Raw genomic sequence first — 9,013 nt, forward strand, 5'->3', positions numbered from 1 at the left:
ATAAAACACAGTGGACCAACACCAGCAGCTGACACGGCACCCCAGACCATCACTGACTGTGGGTACTTGACACTGGACTTCTGGCATTTTGGCATATCCTTCTCCCCAGTCTTCCTCCAGACTCTGGCACCTTGATTTCCGAATGACATGCAGAATTTGCTTTCATCCAAAAAAAGTACTTTGGACCACTGAGCAACAGTCCAGTGCTGCTTCTCTGTAGCCCAGGTCAGGCGCTTCTGCCGCTGTTTCTGGTTCAAACGTGGCTTGACCTGGGGAATGCGGCACCTGTAGCCCATTTCCTGCATACGCCTGTGCACGGTGGCTCTGGATGTTTCTACTCCAGACTCAGTCCACTGCTTCCGCAGGTCCCCCAAGGTCTGGAATCGGCCCTTCTCCACAATCTTCCTCAGGGTCCGGTCACCTCTTCTCATTGTGCAGCGTTTTCTGCCACACCTTTTCCTTCCCACAGGCTTCCCACTGAGGTGCCTTGATACAGCACTCTGGGAACAGCCTATTCGTTCAGAAATGTCTTTCTGTGTCTTACCCTCTTGTTTGAGGGTGTCAATAGTGGCCTTCTGGACAGCAGTCAGGTCGGCAGTCTTACCCATGATTGGGGTTTTGAGTGATGAACCAGGCTGGGAGTTTTAAAGGCCTCAGGAATCTTTTGCAGGTGTTTAGAGTTAACTCGTTGATTCAGATGATTAGGTTCATAGCTCGTTTAGAGACCCTTTTAGTGATATGCTAATTTTGTGAGATAGGAATTTTGGGTTTTCATGAGCTGTATGCCACAATCATCCGTATTAAGACAATAAAAGACCTGAAATATTTCAGTTAGTGTGCAATGAATCTAAAATATATGAATGTTAAATTTTCATCATTACATTATGGAAAATAATGAACTTTATCACAATATGCTAATATTTTGAGAAGGACCTGTAATCTGTTTACCATCCGTGGGTTTTCGCTCATACAGAGTATTTTTCTTATTCGTTTTTATATTAAATGTTTTTACTTGTGATAAAAGGAGGTACTGTTGGATGGGTGCGAGGACTTGTTATCACTCATGTAAAAACATTTTGCTGAAAGGCACCTGCACTCCGCTTTGTATCATGCTCTGGTATGCAGCCCTCCTGTGTGTGGGATCACCGTTATCTATTTCACACACTAGGCTGAATTGCATCTCGTGAGAACCAGCCTCCTTTCAGTCTCACACAAACACACCCTGTCTGAACTGTCTGTTGAACTGTGTTTGGACCACAGCATATAAATAAAGAGATAGGGTGTCAAAACTTTGTAGTTGCACTGCAAAGTGAGCTACCCTTGTTACAAGTAAAACTGACTCTGTATCGTTCTTACCTCTGAGTTGACTAAATAATACCTAACACAAAGTGACTCACTAGAAATAAAAAAGCTAATGATTCCACAAGACATACATTTGATTCTTTTATAATCTATAGGTCTAATGGAAATCAGTTTTCATTTAGGATTTTCAATAAAATACTTATGGATTCCCATACCTTTCTTCACTCCTGTAGCCATTGACTGAGGTTCTTTCAGGATTCACACAGTACCATTGGGAACTTTATTTTATTTATTTAACTTGTTGTCTGCAATTAAAACCATTTGGATTCCTTTGAATTATAAAATCTAAAACATGACATTTTGTGTTAAATGTGCCAGTGTGGCTCTTACCTGGTCTGGACAGTTACTGTAAAAAATTACTAATAATACAAGTTCTTTCAAATATATACTCTAAATTACCTTACAACTGTAGATCTTCCCAAAGTATTTTTGAATCAACTCTAAAGACGTTTTCATTTGCATTGTGATATATAACTGTATTAGTGTATTATTCTATTTTTGGTGGTTTTATTTATTTTACTGGATCTTAATTTGTTTTTTAGCCATTTTTATCTAATTTATGTTATCTTATTTCTATCTCTAAACCTAACCACCCTGCACACTGTTTACATTGAAACATTGCTTCCTCGGCCACCGTAGCACAAGAAGACGTGTTTTGTAGGGGGCGTGTTTTAAGGTGAATGTATTATGTTTTTAAAATATTGACGGTGAATCAAATAAAAGTGATGTCAGTCTAACTTTGACCTTTTCCTTGAAGAATATTGACATCTTTCCTGCTGACTGTCATACCGCCGTGATGTCGCTGCCCCCAATGTCTGCCTGTCCTTTTCAACACTTACCTGTAAGATTTGCATGAAGTTTGATTTATCTTTTTATTGATTTATTTTTATCTCTTGCAGTAACTCTATAATCATTTTTCATTGAGTACATAGGCAGATACAAGCAGTAAGGACACATTGGTCTTTCCCTCTTGGAGGCCAGGTCACTGGATGATCTGTGTAAGTTTTATTCCTGACGATTTTCCTCTTATTAGTATTTGTACTACGTGGTATGGTGAACTTCTGATGTATTGTCTTATTTTACCTTGTTGCCCCAAATGTTAACATATGTAATTCAAGCATGATGTGCATGTTTGTGGTTGTACGTCATGTCCATATTTACCTTTGCAACATGTTTAAAAATGTTCAGGTCATCAAGCCAAAGTTGAAAGTTATTTCCTCAACTCTCTGCAAGTGCAAGGACCTCATGATGAGGCATACAGAGCCATTTACAGGTGCTTCAGTGTAGATTTTTAAGAGGGTTCCGTGTTCTTCCATGGTTGTTTGCATTGTTCTCTGGCTCCTCTCATACCAAGTTCAGATGTGGGTCACGAGCCATGCATGCAGTTCATAAGAGGGACTTTCTATAAAACCCCATTCTTTTGTTGTTTTTTGTTGCTTGATTCGTTCCAAAAACGTTGCATGAAAAATGTTTGAGTTGGACGTGTTCATAAGCCCATTGCTTGACTTGTGTCAAACAATGTAAGAAGGTGCTAAATTTATTTTCTCTTAACTTCTCTTTACCAATATACAGGGGTTGGACAATGAAACTGAAACACCTGGTTTTAGACCACAATAATTTATTAATATGGTGTAGGGCCTTCTTTTGCGGCCAATACATCGTCAATTCGTCTTGGGAATGACATAAACAAGTCCTGCACAGTGGTCAGATGGATTTTAAGCCATTCTTCTTGCAGGATAGTGGCCAGGTCAATACGTGATACTGGTGGAGGAAAACATTTCCTTACTCGCTCCTCCAAAACACCCCAAAGTGGCTCAATAATATTTAGATCTGGTGACTGTGAGAGATGTTCAACTTCACTTTCATGTTCATCAAACCAATCTTTCACCAGTCTTGCTGTGTGTATTGGTGCATTGTCATCTTGATACACGGCACCGCCTTCAGGATACAATGTTTGAACCATTGGATGCACATGGTCCTCAAGAATGGTTCGTTAGTCCTTGGCAGTAACGCGCCCATCTAGCACAAGTATTGGGCCAAGGGAATGCCATGATATGGCAGCCCAAACCATCACTGATCCACCCCCATGCTTCACTCTGGGCATGCAACAGTTTGGGTGGTCCGCTTCTTTGGGGCTTCTCCACACCGTAACTCTCCCGGATGTGGGGAAAACAGTAAAGGTGGACTCATCAGAGAACAATACATGTTTCACATTGTCCACAGCCCAAGATTTGCGCTCCTTGCACCATTGAAACCGACGTTTGGCATTGGCATGAGTGACCAAAGGTTTGGCTATCGCAGCCCGGCCGTGTATATTGACCCCGTGGAGCTCCCGACGGACAGTTCTGGTGGAAACAGGAGAGTTGAGGTGCACATTTAATTCTGCCGTGATTTGGGCAGCCGTGGTTTTATGTTTTTTGGATACAATCCGGGTTAACACCCAAACATCCCTTTCAGACAGCTTCCTCTTGCATCCACAGTTAATCCTGTTGGATGTGGTTCATCCTTCTTGGTGGTATGCTGACATTACCCTGGATACCGTGGCTCTTGATACATCACAAAGACTTGCTGTCTTGGTCACAGATGTGCCAGCAAGACATGCACCAACAGTTTGTCCTCTTTTGAACTCTGGTATGTCACCCATAATGTAGTGTGCATTTCAATATTTTGAGCAAAACTGTGTTCTTACCCTGCTAATTGAACCTTCACACTCTGCTCTTACTGGTGCAATCAATGAAGACTGGCTACCAGGCTGGTCCAATTTAGCCATGAAACCTCCCACACTAAAATGACAGGTGTTTCAGTTTCATTGTCCAGCCCCTGTATGTCAAAAGCTGTCCTGGACTGTGGACACAGTTTACCACTGAGGACATTGAGGTATGTGTGCTGATTTGCCACAGTTTTTGTTTTTAATACTGAAATCTTGTTTGTATTGCTGTAAAATATACTACTTTTTTTTCAACTTGACTCTAGGATGTTCCCAGACAAGGACTGTCCCATAACTGTGGCATTTTCATATTGATGGTAAGTGCCATTTCAAGCAATGCTTGTACATGACTATTTCAGTTTCATAATATGATAGTAGTTTTGTTATTATTCTTCTCTCTAGTAGGCTTTGTACATCACTCTTGGTGGGCAGTTCCGACTTCTCAGAGGTACGTATTTATATGTCATTTAAAACTTATTGGTTCGCAAGCTTATATTGTGTTTCTGTCCAGGCTGACATGCCAACCATTAGGCTATGGTGGTCTGACCTTCTGCTTGAGAACTTTCCTGCAAGGTAAATGTACAGCTCATATGTTGACATGAATGACTAAAAAAATGTCCTGACAATTTAGAAAATGTGTGTTATTGAAAGTCAGAATGTAATGGAAATTAAATCAAAGTTACATTGCTGTACTTGAGTGAAAGGATGTAAACTCTGTTCATCAAATGATTTTTCTCAAAATGTTTAGCTGTGATGGAGTTCAGATGGTCCTAAATTTCTTTTGTCCGTTCAAGGTCCATGATTGAGAGACAGTGTTCCAAGAAAAAACTGAAGGCAGCTCATCACCAAAGCGGACAGACAGGTAATGTTATGTTTCCTTCTAAAAGATGGATTTTGTATTCCACCTATGCTTGAGCATTTGTCATTTGTTTCCCTTGTAGAAAACAACAGTTAAGAAGAGGTTAGCATTTTGCAGGTACATATCTACAACAGTCTAAGTGGTACTCACACAAGAATAAAATTGGTTTTTACAAAATGTCTTGTTATTTCAGCTACCAGTGGACATATTGTATGAAATCCTTCTTCTTGTTGTGCTGAAGGAAGGAGACGCAGTGATGGGAAAATCATCACTGACACACAAGCGGTTTCTGGACGTTGTGTCTCAGACATCATTCCGCAACAAGGCACATTTTCTGTGGCTGGACAGTACGTAATCAGAAAGTTCAGCATTATTTTTCACATGTTGCTCCTGCACTAACATGTAATGTATGGATTATAGCATGTCTGTGTTATTCTGGCATCACACAGTAGTTTGAACTAACATTAAAGACACAGTGCTTCCATGCAGACAGAAAAAGACAACATTTGTTTGGATTTATTTCCATATTAGGACCCTAACACATATCATCTTCGTTGTCCTATAATGTTAGGTTTGTCTTCACCAAGACTTGTGTTTTCATTGAATTTTAATAACTTCAGAGGTTTTGCAGACATAAAACAATAAATTGGCCTTTATTGCACAACATTAAAAAGTGAAACTGTTTTACATGGATCCACAAATTACTTCATTCATAGTTAGTTACATTTTAAACATCAGGCATTAATTGAAATTTTCTGTCACCAAGGACTTTTGCACTGCATGTTGAATACATTGGGAAAGGCCTTGTCTTTATGCAAGTGCTACTTTGTAAAATGTGTTTGGTGATTTTAATAATTTCTTTTTACAATTGAAGGTGTTGTTGACTGGAAGAAATTCTCAAAAGAATTTCAGGCTGAGAACCAGAAGCCGTACCTCATATCAACCTGCTTAAGTTGTGGAATCACATTTAAAGATTGTGGTGCAAGTTACTGGGGCAATGGGAAAAGAGGACAGCTGAAATGCTTTTATCCTGAACCCAGTACTCTGGGGTTCTGGAGGCACTTCTGCGCCATGGATGCAGGGTTAGTTTCCCAGATTCCTCCTGTAATTTCCTCCATCACATGAAGTAACACCCTAATGATACAATGTTGTTTTTTTTGTTTTATTAATAGATGCTATGAAGAGTTTTAAGATGTCTTCAAAAGTTAAATACTTCAGAAGTACACCACCACCAAGTGATGCCTGCTCATGTTTTTTTTATGTAAAATAAAGAACATCTTTAACCTCATGTCTCTTATTGCTGCCTTTGTTGTGGGCTCTCAGTGAGTTGAAATGTGATGATTTCTAGACTTTGTGTATAATATCTACAGTTTTTCAGTGTAGAGCAAATAGCTTTATCACTACGTTTATTTTTGGCACATTAAGAGGCAGTTCTGCATGGTCATTATTACTATTAGAAGATATATCGGTCATATTGGTTTTAACGGATTTATCCCACATGCAGAAAGCAATTCAGGAGACAAAGTTTTTCGGTGAAGAGTTTATTTACAGTGTAGTGACGTGGGCGGGGAAACTGGAACCGGGAAACCAACTGTAAAATAAACAGGGAATACTCAGGGTCAAAAATTAAAGAATAATAATTCAGCCTTACTGGGATGATGGAATGATCCGCGAGAGGGTGGAGAAGCACAGAGACCAAATAGGTGTTTACCCGTGAGGTAGATGATGGTGGATAATGGTGTGCCAGAATGATAAGACGGTCCAGGGTTTTCAGAAGTTGGCGCAGTGGAAGGAGGAGGGTGGACAGTGTTCTTGAGTGGTAATCCAAGGAGCGAAGAATTCAGGAGGCTGCCAACCGGTGAGGTCCAATGAAGTAACGAGTGGTTAGAGTCTTTGCTCATGGAGCTGGATAGCTTCTTTCCAGAAGTTGTTAATCCAGGCAGAGTTCCACACAAAAAGGCAAGGTCAGGTTCTGGTAATCCTGCAAGGTAACAAATTCAAATGACTAAAAGTTCAAGGTAAGAACAAGACAAGGTAATGTGGCTTGAGCTGTACCACAAAGGGACAACACTCTGGCAGTGAGTTCTTCTTCTTGTATTATTTTTGGCAGTTGGCAAATAACTTTATGATGTGCATTACTGCCACCGACTGGTATGGAGTGTGGTTCTTCATGGTTTGAAATCTTATTTACTATTACAACAATCAAATTCTATTTATTAATTTAGTTTTTTTGAAAAATCTAATTATAATTTGAATATGTTTGCTACCTAAACTTCTTTGCAAAGTATCTCTCAAAATAAAATTTTCTTTAATACCTACAAATTCTCTCCTTAAAATTGTTCTTTCTTGTTCATATTTCTGACACTTCAATATTACATGTTCTATTGTTTCCTCCTCTCCACAATGATCACATTTTCCTGTATTATGTTTCTTTATCTTGAACAATGTAGAATTAAGTCCTGTATGTCCAAATCTTAATCTTGTAATTAACCTTTCCTCTTTTCTGCTCCTTCTTCCAGTTCTTACTTCTCCTACTATCTTGTTGATTCTGTAAAACCATCATCCTTTCTTTTCTTCATCCCACCTTTTTTGCCACTCTTTCCTGATTCTCTGTTTAATCATATGTCTCGCCTCTGACCTACTAATATGAATTATAAAGCTAATGTTGTTTTGTGTTGCCTTCTTTGCCATCCTGTCCGCCATCTCATTCCCTCCAACTCCTACATGTGCTGGTACCCATAAAAACACTAATATTAACCCCATCCTTTGTATTCTAAATAAAGTATGTTTTAATTCCAACAAAATGTCTGGTCTACCCTCTGAATGATTATTTTTTAAACTTAATAATGCTGAACTTGAGTCTGAACAAATGATTGTTTTTAATGGTTTTATATCCTCCACCCACTGCACTGCTAGCAATATGGCTAATAATTCTCCTGAATATAGATAATCCATCTGTAATTCTTTTTCCTACTTTTATTTTAAATTCTGGTATTACAAATGCTACTCCTACTTTTCCATCTGTTTTTGATGCGTCTGTGTAAATCTGGACATAATGATAGTAATTGTTTATATATTCCTGTATTATACTTGAATCTAATCTACATTTCGTATCCTTTTTCTTTTCCATCAATGCCATATCCACCACTGCTTCTGGTAATAGCCACGGTGGCACTACTGGCAAAGGCAACATTGAACGTATTTCTTTTTCATATATTTGAAATTCTTCTGCTATACTATTGATAATCCAACCAAAACTCTTAACTTGTTTTTTTTCTTTTTCCCAGCATGGTTTTAAAATATCACGTGTGGGATGATCTGGATTATTGCTTTGTAAGTTTATCCAGTAATTTATTGCTAACTGTTTCCTTCTTAGATCTAATGGCATCTCTCCCATCTCTACCTGAAGTGCTGCTATTGGACTGGTTCTGATTGCTCCTGTACAAATTCTTAAAGCTTGATGTTGTATATTGTCTAATTTTATAAGATGAGTGTTTGCTGCTGATCCATAAATTATACTTCCATAATCAATATTTGATCTAATTAATCCTGTATAAATTCTTTTTAATGATGTTCGATCTGCTCCCCAATCAATACCAGCCATACATCTCATAATATTTAATATTTTTTTGCATTTATCTATGATTCTTTCTATATGTACTTTCCATATAATTTTTTCATCAAACCATATACCTAAAAATTTTATATTTTTTACTTGTTCTAAAACTTGATTGTATAATTTTTGTTTTATATTTTCTCTTTTCCTTTTCTGTGTAAACACCATTACTTTTGTTTTTTCCATTTAGAATTTAAATCCCCATTAATTTGCCCATTGTTCTATTCTAATAATCTCATCCTGTATTTTCTTTTCAATAAGTTTGATATTACGACCCCTTTTCCATATAGCTCCATCATCTGCAAATAGTGAGCAATCGACTTCCTTACCAATATTTTTAAATACATAATTTATCATTATAGAAAACAATAACGGATTTATAATTCTTCCTTGAGGAGTACCATTATCTATTATATATTTATCTGACAATTCTTGACCAATTCTTACTTGTATTGTTCTTTTTGATAAA

The 9,013-nt window shown here is 38.0% G+C and overlaps 1 long non-coding RNA gene across 1 annotated transcript; it reads left to right on the forward strand.

Moving 5' to 3' along the window:
• The first annotated feature begins 4,341 nt into the window (after nucleotides 1-4,341).
• On the forward strand, nucleotides 4,342-4,931 carry LOC124880818. The gene is made up of 4 exons (XR_007041466.1): nucleotides 4,342-4,386; nucleotides 4,472-4,517; nucleotides 4,581-4,642; nucleotides 4,864-4,931. It is a non-coding gene; the product is annotated as an uncharacterized LOC124880818 (long non-coding RNA).
• Nucleotides 4,932-9,013: the final 4,082 nt, after the last annotated feature.

This window comes from Girardinichthys multiradiatus, chromosome 2, assembly GCF_021462225.1.
Source record: "Girardinichthys multiradiatus isolate DD_20200921_A chromosome 2, DD_fGirMul_XY1, whole genome shotgun sequence".
Lineage (NCBI taxonomy): Eukaryota > Metazoa > Chordata > Actinopteri > Cyprinodontiformes > Goodeidae > Girardinichthys > Girardinichthys multiradiatus.